This window comes from Camellia sinensis, chromosome 2 (assembly GCF_055761805.1).
Source record: "Camellia sinensis isolate YWXY chromosome 2, ASM5576180v1, whole genome shotgun sequence".
Taxonomy (NCBI): domain Eukaryota; kingdom Viridiplantae; phylum Streptophyta; class Magnoliopsida; order Ericales; family Theaceae; genus Camellia; species Camellia sinensis.
The window spans coordinates 99098972-99113170 of NC_138962.1; the positions used below are offsets into that span (position 1 = coordinate 99098972).

Below are 14199 nucleotides of genomic sequence, written 5' to 3' on the forward strand. Positions count from 1 at the left end.
GTTTTACGTTTATTCTTTTTGAAGACATTAAAAATGTGTAATAACGTTTTTACACTCTTTTTTTAAAAAAATAAAAAATAAAAAAATAACATAAAAATATTAGTCATTTTTTAATATTTCAACTAGTGTATGGACAAATTTTTTTTTTGAAGTGTACTTGATAAATGTATCATTAATTATTGTCAACCAATTGAAATGTCATTAGTGATCTTGTTTAGTATTTGTTTTTAATTTTTTTAGAAAAGCGATAAAATATATATATATATATATATATTTACCGATTGTAAAACTAGAACAATTATATTATTTCGTTCTAGAAACTTTAACATTTGATCTTTTAAACTTAATTCTCATATACAAACTAAATAAACTAATAATTAGTTATAAGGGCTAATAGTCAGCATAACTAAAATGACAAGTATAAAGTTTAACAAGTACAAAGATAATTGAAACACAACCTCCCACAATCTCACTGTGAAACACTCAACTTCACACACAATACTAAATTATGGAAAAACTGATATAATTTAGTACACACGTGAAGTTCTAATCCTCACTCAAATTGGAAATCTTAGAGTCTGAATAATCCGAAAGCTCAGAGTGTTAGAGACGTGTAGGATCCTCTGTGATAGCCTTGACAGGGCCAACCCTGAGGTAAGGCAAGTAAGGCCGCCGCCTCAGGCCCCCAAATTCTATCTAAAAATGAGGCCCTGAAATAATTTTGATCTTAAGTTATGTTTGGTTAATTATTTCGGTCTTAAGTTATGTTTGATTTATTAAAATAAAGTTGAATAGAGTAGTCATTTCAATAATATCTATTTTCACGTTTGATTTACTAAAAAAGATTACAAATAAAATCATCATTCACCATTTTGAGGAAAAAGTAATTTTATGATTAAGAAATGACCAATACATTCAATTCAATTACATTTCAGTGAACCAAATACTGCATTATAGTATTAGTAGTTTAAAGGGCAAATTGAACCTATATTTTACCCTCTGTGTTATTTTGGTCCATACATTTTCAATTGGCTTAATTTTGACCCTTACTTTTAAATTTTGTGTCAATTTGGTCCAATTGATAATATCATTAGTGTTTTTGACGTAAAATAATCACTGAATTAGTTAAGGTTAAATCACTGAGGTTAGTAAATTTATAATTTTACTCTAAAAAATATGACACAAGTTACTTATATGCATATTTTTTTTACAAAAAAAATGTCACGCCTCGAAAATTGGGCATGATATATTTATTTATGCAACAAAACCCACCTGATAGACAAACACATATATATATAGCTAACTAATCCATACACCCATTTCCATTAAATCCCAAATGCCAAATAGATGTTGTTCATATCTCAATGCCCCAGTTCTAATCCCAAATATGCATTGTACAACAAATATGAAATGGAAGCCAAACAGATAATAAGTGTCCTACAGGCTTACAAATTTATCCAAAAACATTCTTGGTTACACAAAATGGAGTTTTAACTTAACACAAATTTAGCCCTGGGCTTACATTCAACAAATAATAATAAAACAAAAATGAAGCCTCAGCTCCGAGTCCTCCCAAGTCAATGCCTTGACAGAGGCATAGCACCTGTACCTGAAATGGTTTCCCTTATAGGGTGAGCCACAGCCTAGTAGAGATATACTATACAACATATGAACAATGACAAGACTAAAGAGGAGTATGCTCATGCCATGCTCATGATAAAACAGTTTATCTCTCTTTTTATAAAGCATGCAATGTTGAGATGCAACAACAAATATAAAATCATTTCCATTTTAAACCATATCTGTTACATGAATACAAGCTCTGTGAATCTCTAGATTAGTGTCTGCAAGTAGGCCCTAATGCACTACCACTGTCATTTTTATTAGTAAACTGGAAGGCTCGACACCTAACTACGCGGTTCTACACCCCCTACCCAGATTCGCCAAGTATTCAACTTTTCGCAAACAAATATATTTCCAAACATTTCTCAAAAACAGATACATTTCCAATGAAATGAATGTAATGCAATGTCCAATGCAACAAATGAGGAATGCGGTTCAATTTACCCAAGTCTCATGCATTTCTACAACAATCATGGCTATCCTCCATCGATAGCCCAAAACAGATATTTCTAAACGGATATTTAAACAATTAAATTCCAAAAAAATTCTGATAAATACAATCTATTCCACGTCTCATCAAATATGAACAACTACACTAGTTTTCATATCGCAATCACATCCGGTAACCTCTCAAGGTCCATTTCTAACCGTGTCGGTTTTATTCCAACAGATACATTAAACAAAACAATACCGTTAATGCCCAAGAAAATGTCATTTTCTTTCCAAACTCATTCTCCAAGCATTATTTAGTTATGACATCCTATTTTGATCGAAAGCCCAAAAAATTAAACGTAATTCCTTTGTTTTCTTTAAAAATGCTTTTTTGGTCATAAACCGGTAAAAATTTCAAAGCCAATCGAATCGAAGTCCGTTTTTGTTCAAATTTAAAACATAGCTCTTTCACAACCTTACAAACATATTCCAAGTTTACACTTTCACAATTTGGGCATCAACTTTGTATTTTTCTCAAAATTTCTCTTTTAAGCAAATAAATCACAATTTTTTTTCAAAAATTCTAATTAAATTATATACAACTCTAAACTCCCTATAATCAAGTAAAAGTGCATAAAGAAGTATAGGAAAAATCCTTACCTCAAGTACGAAGAAAAGGTAATCCAAATTTTTGATTTTGTCGGATTTTGATCTCCACCAATCAAAATGTTGCTCTCACCAAGCTCTTCACTTTGGCCTCAAGAACTATATTTATTGAGCTCTTCAAACAGATGGATACATTGCCCTTTGTTAATATCCACAATTATTTTTATGAATGAGATTAACGACTTTCCCTAAAATTATTTTCCTCGTACAGTCCTTTTCAGATACTTGTTTTGCAAGCTGACTTTTGAAGCAACGTGAAGCCTTGTATGCAGGAATCCAGGCATCGGGATTGTTAGATGTGGTGAACAAAACAAACATTTGATATAATGCTGTGTCGAAAGAAGTAAAACTGTCTTCCCATGTTCGGTATCTTCAAACATGACATACGCTACCCAACTGGAGAACAGAAGAAATAAAAACCCAAGAGCCACGACATTGAAGTATGTGCTAAGCATTCCAGCCAAGATGAGGATGCTCTCCCGTAATTCCCTTTAATTGATTAAGATGACTTTTCCAGTAGATATGAAATCCTTCATAAGAAATGGGAAAGTAGGTATGTATCATGAGAATGATAAGAGTTACACCCTCATAAACAAGAGACTCTGCACCAGTTAAGTATGGCAACTGTCCAAGAAAATAGTACTCTCTATTACTGCAAGAATATGCAAAATACTCAGCACACCACAACGGCTTCTCAAGGAAATTTAGAACAATCAAAGCAAAGAAATTAAGGGACCAAAGTAAATCAAATTGAACAAATATGAAGTAAAACTTTGCTGCAGTTTCATAGCTTGACTGATCAAGAATTTGCTCAGGAAGACCAACACCATCTTCAGCCAAATCAACAAGAGTAGCGGCCTTCTGGTAAGGTGAGCCATAAGCGATGGCGTTTGATCTTCGAGGGAAGTGCGATGACTGATCTCTACTCCCACCACCACTGCTTTATCCCCCAAGAAAAGCTTCTTTATCCATCTTCTTCTTCTTTAGATGAGGGAAAGATCGAGCACACACAAATTGAGAGTGAATTTAGAGATCAGAACTAGAGAGAGAGAGGCTAGAGAGAATAAGCCATGTGAGAGAGCTTCGATTTGGTTAAAGGATCAGCAGTGTTGAGAACCAAAGCGTCCATCTCTGCTAGAGAAGAACTCAATGCCATTAGGCCATCATTTACTTCATCATATCCTGAAAGTTCCAGTGATTGGGGACCGGAGGGTCCCTAGAAACGGTTGTGGTTGACTGGGTTCTCTCTCCAGTTTTGTAGACCAAACCATTGTAGATGCTTCAAACAAGAAGAATAAGAAAAGAGAAAAAGGAATGAGGAGAAAGGAGTGGAGGGGCAGTGCCCCCCTCCCCCCCCCCCCCACGTGGTTGCCTATTCTTTACACACAAATATATATATATATATATATATATAAATTATATTATATATGTCTATATCAGCACACACAAATCTCTTAGGCTACATATCCATGTATATATAAATTGGGTGTGTGCGTCTGTGTAATGTGTATTTGAGGGCCCTTTTTTTTTTTTTTAAATTCTGGATCATCATAAAAAATGCTAAGAGCAAAATCATAAATTCAAGGTTAAAATCGAGTCAATTGAAATTACAGGGACCAAAATGACGTAAGGACCAAAATACAGGGACTATTGTCACAATTTGCTCTAGTTTAAAAATGAAATTTTAAACAAACAATTGAATTGGTGAATTATTTAAAAATAATGGATGGTTATTAGACAAATGTATGAATTATTTATAGAATATTGTTGGGTAAATTATGCAAATGGCCTATGTAGTTTACACGATGTGTCAATTTGGTCTCTGTTGTTTCAATTTGCTCGATTTTGTCCCTTAATTTAATAGATTGTGTTATTTGAGTCCAATAAATAATGGTTGTTAAGTTTAGTGGACAGAAAATCTACACAATGTGTCAATTTGGTCCCTGCTGTTTTAATTTGCTCGATTTTGACAGTGACCAAATTGACACATGGTGTGAACTACAAAGACCAAATTGACACATAGTTTGACTTCCCGCTCACCAAACTTAACAACCGTTATTTATTAGACTAAAATGACACAATCCGTCAAATTAAGAAACAAAACCAAGTAAATTCAAACAACTGAGACCAAATTGACACATCGTGTAAATTATAGGGACTATTTGTATAATTTACCTAATATTGTTTGACTATACAAATTACAATTGTTTTTGGAGAAATAATTTTTTTTAAGTTGAAATTAATCAAATTTTCAATTTAATTTACTACATTAGGAAAACGTGTGAATAAATTAATAGTGTTAATAATCAAAAATATTTAAAATTTATCTCAATAATTATGATTTACGTCAATAATTATGTGTACTATATGCAACAAATTTATAGAAGGTACAAGCAAAAAATAAAAATAAATTGAAGTTTGTTACTATTTTAGCAATGCATATATATATTTTAACAATTGTATGAGAATCGAGACCCATCTTCTGAGTTCGTCTTAGGCCCTCTAAAAAGTCAGAGTTAACCCTGAGCCTTAATAACTGTGGGGATATATTTTCTAAGCACCAACATGTGGCCAAGGTGACGCCGACGTGCCAACCGAGGTGCCACGTGTCCTGGTTGTTATGCCGAGGTAATCTCGGTTAGGCCGAGGTTATCTCCGAAAATATCAAAATCTGAGATAAGTAGATAAGGGACAAGAGTCCTAGAATGAAGAGGGAACTCAACATGGATGAGGGACAAGAGTCATAGATTGGGAGAAGACTTCAGTTTGGGTAAAGATAAGACTCTTAGAGAGTTTATCCAAATCCCACTAGGAGTCCCAGATTAGAAGTAATCCTAAGTCCATTAGGGTTAGGCTCCTATTGGGACTAGGATTGTATTGGCTATAAAAGAGAGGCCCCCCCATGGGTCTAAGGTATGCTTTTTATGCTCAAGCTTGTGAGTTGAATAATTGATTTATCTTTGAGAGATATTGAGTACTGACTTGATCGTCAGAGTACCCCCGGGTGGCGAACCACCACCGGAATCTTCTCTTTTTGTTGCAGGTTAGACATGTGCCATCTATTCTACTGGTGCTCTCCAGCTGGATACTAAGATTGCAGTGTGGTTAGATTTTCACCCACACAATTTGGCGCCGTCTGTGGGAACGAAAGGAGAATAGATGGCCACCACCGTATAAGATCAACGTATCGGAAACGACTAGTTTAGCAAGGATGGAGAATGTGTCGACATAAACAGAATGAAGACCCTTCCAGAAGGGATACAAAGACAGGGGGCATGCGCACTCCCAAGAAAATGACATTCAAAGAGCTCAACCTGAATGAGCAGATCCAAGATTCCAGAAGACATGATCTCGGCCTAGATAAGTCGGCCCGAGAAGAGAAGAGCTCAACCTGAGTGAGCAGATCCAAGATTCCAGAAGACAAGAGCTCGGCACTTAAATCCGAGAAGAGAAGAGCTCGGTGAGCAAATCTCAGATCCCAGAAGATAAAAAAGAAAACACACAAGATCGGACTGAAGTTAGCCAAGATGAAGACCTTTTATAAAGTCCACAAAGGAGTATGTGGAAGCTATGCAGGGGACAGATCCCTTGCCCACAAAACCATATCATAGGGATTCTGGTGACCTTACGTACAAAAGGATGCAGAGGCTTATAAAAGCATGAGAAAGGAAACGGCTCGCCGAAGCGAGGCCGAGGTAATAATGGATCCAGCAAGAATATGTTTAACGCTTGTTGAAACTTGAGAAAAGTTTACAAGCAGAGTTAAACCGAGATGATGTTTAACACTTGCTGAAATTTTGAGAAAATTTACAAGTTGAAGTTAAACCGAAGCGATGCTTAACACTTGTTGAAATTTGTAGCAATTTACAAGTTGAAGTTAAGCCGATATATGATGTTTAACACTTGTTGAAATTTGTAGCAATTTACAAGTTGAAGTTAAACCGAGATTATTGTTTAACACTTGTTGAAATTTGTAGCAATTTACAAGTCGAAGTTAAACCTAGATGATGTTTAACACTTGTTGAAATTTGTAGCAATTTACAAGTTGAAGTTAAACCGAGATGATGTTTAACACTTGTTGAAATTTGTAGCAATTTACAAGTTGAAGTTAAACCGAGATGATGCTTAACACTTGTTGAAATTCTGAGCGAATTTACAAGTTGGAGTTAAGCCAAGAAATGAAGATTAGCTTAAACACTTGTTGAAATTCTGAGAGAATTTACAAGTTGGAGTTAAGCTGAGAAACGAAGATTAGCTTAACACTTGTTGAAATTCTGAGAGAATTCACAAGTTGGAGTTAAAGCCGAGAAACGAAGATTAGCTTAACACTTGTTGAAATTCTGAAAGAATTCACAAGTTGAAGTTAAGCTGAGAAACGAAGATTAGCTTAACACTTGTTGAAATTTTGAGAGAATTCACAAGTTGGAGTTAAGTCGAGAAACGAAGATTAGCTTAACACTTATTGAAATTCTGAGAGAATTTACAAGTTGGAGTTAAGTCGAGAAACGAAGATTGGTTTAACACTTGTTGAAATTCTGAGAGAATTTACAAGTTAAAGTTAAACTGAGGTCATGATTGAGAGAAGATTGGTTTAACACTTGTTGAAATTTTGAGAAAATTTACAAGTTGAAGTTAAACCAAGGTTATGAAGTATCTATACACGTGACGAGATAACCATGTTGCCAAGACTTGGAAGAAATTTGAAGACAGAAGTCTTGCTAAGAGTGAAGTATCAAGTTGTAAATAACACTTATGGAAATATTATGATAAATATTTTCAAGTGTTAGGTCGAAGCCGAGATAAACCGATTAATGGGTACAACCGAGGTGTTATACCCCGAGGAGATTGCATAGTTAAGGTGTATGCTGAAGACGGACATATGACTCAGGGCTGCAGAGCACTAAAAGCTCACTTAGAAGATCTGATGAGGCAAGACCATCTGAAATGACCTCGTCGATGAGACCAGAACAAGGGAAGAACAGGCAAAACTGCCTCAAATGCCAGCAGCTCTGCCTCCCCCAGCACAGTAACCTCAGGCAGGAGGACCTCAGGTAATTAATGTAATTCACTCGAGGGTCAACGAGAACGAAATTAGGGGGGAGACTCAGAAGGTGAAGCACCTGCAACATGTCTACCAAGTCGGGGACAAGAGACATTGGGCAGATGAGTGCTTGGGACCAGTAGTGTCTTTTACTGAAGCCGACCTCGAGATGGTCCAACACCCGCATAATGATGCTTTGGTAGTATCCCTCCAGGTTGGGGAGTGCCAAGTGAAACGCATCTTGATTGACCAAGGAAGCTCTTGTGACATCATGCATGTCCGATGTTACAAGGAGCTCGGCCTTCATCCAGACGATATGGCCCAATGGTTGGGTTCATTGGAACGCCGACATGGCCACTGAGAGCAGTAAGCTTGGAGGTGCAGGCTGGCACCAGAAAGATCACAACAGAATTCACTATCATCAACACTCCATCTCCTTACAAATCTTGGGAAGATCATGGTTGCATGCAATGGGGGCAGTTCCCTCAACATTGCATCAACTATTGCGGTTCCCAACAAAACATGGGATTGAAGAAGTCAGAGGAGACCAACTGCAGGCAAAAAATTGCTCCATGGCAGCAATGAAATCCACCTGTAGCATTCGAGAACCAGAGAAGGTAGAGATTGAAAACGAGGACATAGAGGTCCCAGATGATGTCGGCAAGGAGCCAACCGAGAAGAGTAAAGAGGCACTGAAGAAAATCCTCGTCCAGGAAGGGGACGAAGAACGCTTCTTTCTTCCTGGCTCAGGCTTAGCCGAAGAAGAAGAAAGAGAATTAGAAGCTTTTTTGAGAGCAAACATTGAAGTATTCGCTTGGACACCTTACGAAATGCCTGGCATTGACCCCGAGGTCACTTGCCACCAATTGAACGTCGACAGGTCGGCCAAACTTGTAATACAACGAACAAGAAGACCGACGTTGATGCATGACGAAGCAGTGGAAGAAGAAGTAGATAGACTTCTGGAGGCCAGGGCCATCAGAAAAGTCAATTACCCGACATGGCTATCAAATACAGTGGAAGAAGGAATGATAATCAAGGAGCAAGGAATGTTAACATCAAACAAAAGACATTTTTCAGAAGCAAAAAAAGTTACATATGCAAAGAAAACAAAAGTACAAGAATGAAGACCCTAAGAATTAGGGAAGAACGTCAGACTAATCTGCTTAGACGGTTGGCGGTGGTTCAGCATCGGCAGTCAGTAGGGGGAGCCTCTTTACCGTTATCTCGGCATCAACTTCAAGAAGGGACGTGGTTCTAAGACTATGCAAAGGCAAGAATCTGGAAATACAACAAGAAAAACAAGAAGAGAAAATTCAAAGTCAAGAAGACAACAAAGTTCGTGAATAAAGCCAAGTGCACAGGCACTAAGTATGTGAAGAACAAGAAAGTAATGACCCAGGCACGATGCTAGCAACAGAAAGTGGATATGGCAAGAACAGTACCAGGCATTCAAACAGTAAAAAAAATCAAAATAGAAGACAACACATGGCAAGTAAACAGATTCGGAAGAGTTATGAAATATTGAGCTTAATAACAAGTAAGGAATTTATGAACCTACCAAGTGAAATGAACGCCGGTATGAACATCGTCGGAGTCAAATAGATGACTGGAAATCGGGAACCCACCAGAAGATGTGAATGGAGCAGTTGCAAAGCTCTTGGAGTTTTCGAATCAATGGAACCAGAACCTCGGCTAGGAGGTGCGATCTCAAGCCGCTTGGAAAGCTTGAAACTTGATACTTGACACAAGTGGACAGTAAAGTCTAGGGAACTTTGAGGTCGGCGAGTTTGATCTCAGACAGAGGGGCACAGATGAACGAACAATGTAGGTTTCATCACGTCAGAATGTCGAGGTAATAGAACCTAGGGGGCAGTTGTGGGGATATATTTTCTGAGCACCAACACGTGGCCAAGGTGACGCCGACGTGTCAGCCGAGGTGCCACGTGTCCTGGTCGTTATGCCGAGGTAATCTCGGTTAGGCCGAGGTTATCTCCGAAGATATCGGAATCCGAGATAAGTGGATAAGGGACAAGAGTCCTAGAATGAAGAGGGAACTCAACATGGATGAGGGACAAGAGTCCTAGATTGGGAGAAGACTTCAGTTTGGGTAAAGGTAAGACTCTTAGAGAGTTTATCCTAATCCCACTGGGAGTCCCAGATTAGCAGTAATCCTAAGTCTATTAGGGCTAGGCTCCTATTGGGACTAGGATTGTATTGGCTATAAAAGAGAGGCACCCCCATGGGTCTAAGGTATGCTTTTTATGCTCAAGCTTGTGAGTTGAATAATTGATTTATCTTTGAGAGATATTGAGTACTGACTTGATCGTCGGAGTACCCCCGGGTGGCGAACCACCACCGGAGTCTTCTCTTTCTGTTGCAGGTTAGACAGGTGCCATCTATTCTGCCGGTGCTCTCCAGCTGGATACTAAGGTTGCAGTGTGGTTAGATTTTCACCTACACAATAGCATTTGCAAGGTTCGATCCATTCATTTGGATTCCTTCTTTGCATCTTCTTTGCGTGAATGCCTATTGATGATCAATCTCATTTGATCATTCCTCCTTTGGTGTGTGGAAGGAGTAAAACAAAAATAAATAAATGATATGTACTGAGAGCAAATGATGTGGCAAAAGAATTACCCATGACAACACAATGTGACAACAAATTGCATAATATTCATTGCAATCATATGACATGATTAACATAACCAAAATTAAAAATAAAAACATTTTTTTGTCAAACAAAATTAAATCAAAAGCATATTACCACCAATACTTTAAAAATCCTACCACAAATAAAACTTAGTTACTACAACACATAATTGTTTAGAGGGATTGAAACCCACTATTGAAAGCATTCTTAACAATTACCACTTATTTCCTTCTCTTTTTTTTTTCCCTTCTTGTTTCTTTTTTCTTTTTTACTGGGATTGAAACCCACTTTATTTTTTATACCAATTTTATAAATAAAAAAAAAAATCTACCATCTACTACAACTATAAAGCCTTTTTATTTATCTTTTAAAGATAATTTATATTGCCTAAATTTCGGGTTTAGATGCTTGAACAACACATCTACAAGTTCTAAGGCTTGGGTTAAAAACTTGAACAACTTGTAATGAGATGTCTATGTAAAGAAAACATGAAGGAGATTGTAGCAACAATTGTGATTACAAAAATGTTAGGAAATAGACTTAGAAACCATAATTTATAGAGAATGAGTTTGTATAGTAGAAATTAAATTGATGAAATGTGCAATTCATGAGTGAAATGAATTTGAATTATTAATTTCTATTTATGAAAAAATTATGGATAAAAAAAATCTGAGTTTGTAGTCTTGTTGTTATGATTATATCTGCAACCATTTCGTTTATATTGCGAGTCAAAGTGAGAATTTATATGCATTGAAATGCATTTATCTTTAACGAAAAATATAAAATATATCTACCAGATTAATATTCATCTGCACTACATGTGACCTTTTATTAGTTAAAACAAAAAAGCCAAACATTATCAAATGAGACTAATAATGGCATTTAAAATGGTTGACAATAATGGCTAATAGTGCACTTCAGTATTTTTTTTATTTTTTTTTAAATCCATACACTTCCGTTGAAATATTAAAAAATGACTAATGTTTTCATGTTAGTTTGTTTATTAAAAACATAAAAGAAAAAATATTTAAATGTAAAAACATGTTTACAAAACCCGCTTTACACCTACAAATATTTTAGCTAGAAAATAAAAAATAAAAAAATATTTTTGGTGTTATTTATAATTTTCGTAAAATCATGTTTACAAAATCCGCTTTTGATTAATTAAAATTTTTAGCATAACTTAGGCTCCGTTTCAATTTGAAATATTTTACGCAAAAAATATTTTTCTTGTCAATTATTTTACACAAAAAAAAATGCTTTGGTTTTTGTTTTTCGACATTTTGTTGACACTTGAAACAAAAAAATTTTATGGTCGAAAAGATAAATTTTGATCAATAAAATGTCATTTATGACTTTTTAGTGAGCTAATATATTTATTAAAAAAGGCTAAGTGTGTTAAAAACGTAGTGAATGAGAGTCAACTTCGTAAAAATTAATTTACGAAATTTTTAATGGCAAGTCATTTTTGAGAAAATAATACAAAAATATTTTTCTTAAAAAATATTTTACTTGTTTTTTGTTCAACCACATTACGAAAAACGAGTAAAATAATTTTGACAATAATATTTTACATCAAAACAAATAGAGTCTTAATCAAAAATATGTTTTGAAAGCATACTTTTTATGACGTATTTTTAATACTATTCTAATCAATTTTAAAATTGAAAAAATGTGTTTTCAAAATGGGTGAAACGCCAATAAATCTTAAAATGTGATTTTACGAATTGTTTAGTCCTTCATTTTTTTCTTTTGAATCCAAAGGTCTCATTAAAGTGGAAATTACACAAAAGGGTAGTCACTTACATGTTTGGATTCAATTTTTCAGGGATAAAAGTGGGTTTCTTTAAATATAAAATTACATATTTGGGCAATTCGCAATATAGAAGTTTTGGATTTTCCTTCTTTCTAGAACAAATTCCACATTACGAACAAAAACGTAACACTCTAATGTAACACTTCAATAACGTATCACTTTAATGTAACAAATTAAAAAACTTCTCAATGTACTTTTTCTAAACGTAACAATGTAACACTAAAAAAAGAAATTCTTTAGTGCATTTTTCCTAAACGTAACACTCTAATGTACCACACAAAAAAAAAAAAAAAAAAAAACTCCTTAGTATACTTTTTCCAAACGTAATGCTCCAATCAATGTAATCACAAACGTAACATTTCAATGTAACATACTTCAATGTAACACACACAAAAATACTAAAAACTCATTAGTGTACTTTTTCTAAACGTAACCCTAACAATTTAAAATTATTAATTTGTCCAAAACTTATTAAGGAATTTTTGTATTCCTTTTGAAATGGTTTGCTTTTTTTGGAGTGTTAAATTAGAGTGTTACGATTGATAAAAGTACACTAAGGAGTTTTTTTATGTGTTACATTAAAGTGTTACACTAAGGAGTTTTTTTAGAGTGTTATATTGGAGTTTGGGAAAAGTACAATAAGGAGTTTTTTTGAGTGTTACATTATAGTGTTACACTAAGGAATTTTTTTTTTTTTTTTTTTTTTTTTTTTTTTTTTTTTTTTTAAAGTATTATATGAGAGTGCTATATTTGAAAAAAATACACTAATATTTTTTTTTTTTGAGTGTTACATTGGAGTATTACGTTTGAGTGTTTCATTAGAGTATTACAGTTTGAAATTATACATTTGTCCAAAGCTTATTAAGAAGTTTTTGTGCTCCTTTTAAAATGTTTGAAGAATCTCATATCCTTTTAGAATGTTTGAAGAATCTCATATTTTAATTCATTTTTGTATTCCTTTTGAAATGTTTTCTAAATAGAAAAGATTCTCATACAAAAATTTATCCCAAATTTAATTCTCACATATTGTGTACCTTACCTTTCTAGTATAAAAGGAAAAAAGAGAAGGAAACATAACAGAAATAAGGGTATAATCGTAAATTTAATTTTTAAATAATATATTAAATCTACGTTTTCAAAATCAATGGGACTAATTGGTCTATAAAAAAATCTTGGGATTAAATTATCACCATTTCTCAAAATGAGATTTATAGGTAAATTTTCCATTCAAAAGTCATTTTATTCTATATTGGGTATAAAATAAAAATTCACCTTATTGCGACAATAAAATTGTAGGAATATTCAGAGAAATGGGCCGGGGAAAGGCCAATATTGGCCCATCATCCAATTCCTGCCTAGAGAGTATCTATGGATGGTCCCCCCCGACTAGTATAAGCAGCAAACTTCAAGACACAAGCAAACAAATAAAACCACCGGGGTGGTGGTCGAGTGGTTCTTTGCTTTTCTTCCATGCAAGATGTTTGGGTTCAATACTCGGAATGTAATTTTTTTCAAAAGACTGCACTATACTTGCAAAATCTTAAGACACTTGAAATGGAGTGAGTTGGGTTAAATCTAGGTTAAGTTAAATCTGACTGTTAATCGATTACACCGGCCGGCATAAGTTATGATATCCCCATGAAACTTTTTTTTGTTGTTAAAAAGAAAAAAAAAACAAATAATAACACATTCGGTCGCAGCATTTTTATTATTTATTTTCTCAGTACCAAAATCGTCTCAGATTTTTATCACAACTGAGGGTTTACTTTTTTTTCTTCTTCTTTTTGGACCGTTAACACAACTAAGGGTTCCAAATACAATGATTAAATTAAACACATGATGAAGCCCAAAAATATTACAAAACAAAGAAAAAAAATAGGTAAACTACGTTTAGCAGACAAGAAGAATAATTCAAAGAGGAGAAAAGAGAGGCAGAACAGAGAGATTGTGAATAAAATATAAAAAAAA

The 14199-nt window shown here is 34.6% G+C and overlaps 1 pseudogene across 1 annotated transcript in view; it reads right to left on the bottom strand.

The window, feature by feature from the left end:
- Positions 1-1425: 1425 nt before the first annotated feature.
- The window catches only part of LOC114323377 (two pore calcium channel protein 1A pseudogene), a 29719-nt pseudogene continuing 16945 nt past the window's right edge, over positions 1426-14199 (bottom strand). The window contains exons 3-4 of the transcript XR_014358552.1: positions 2716-3661; positions 1426-1609 (exon numbers count right to left, since the gene is read on the bottom strand). The product of XR_014358552.1 is annotated as a two pore calcium channel protein 1A pseudogene (transcript). The remainder of the gene's footprint in view (positions 1610-2715; positions 3662-14199) is intronic.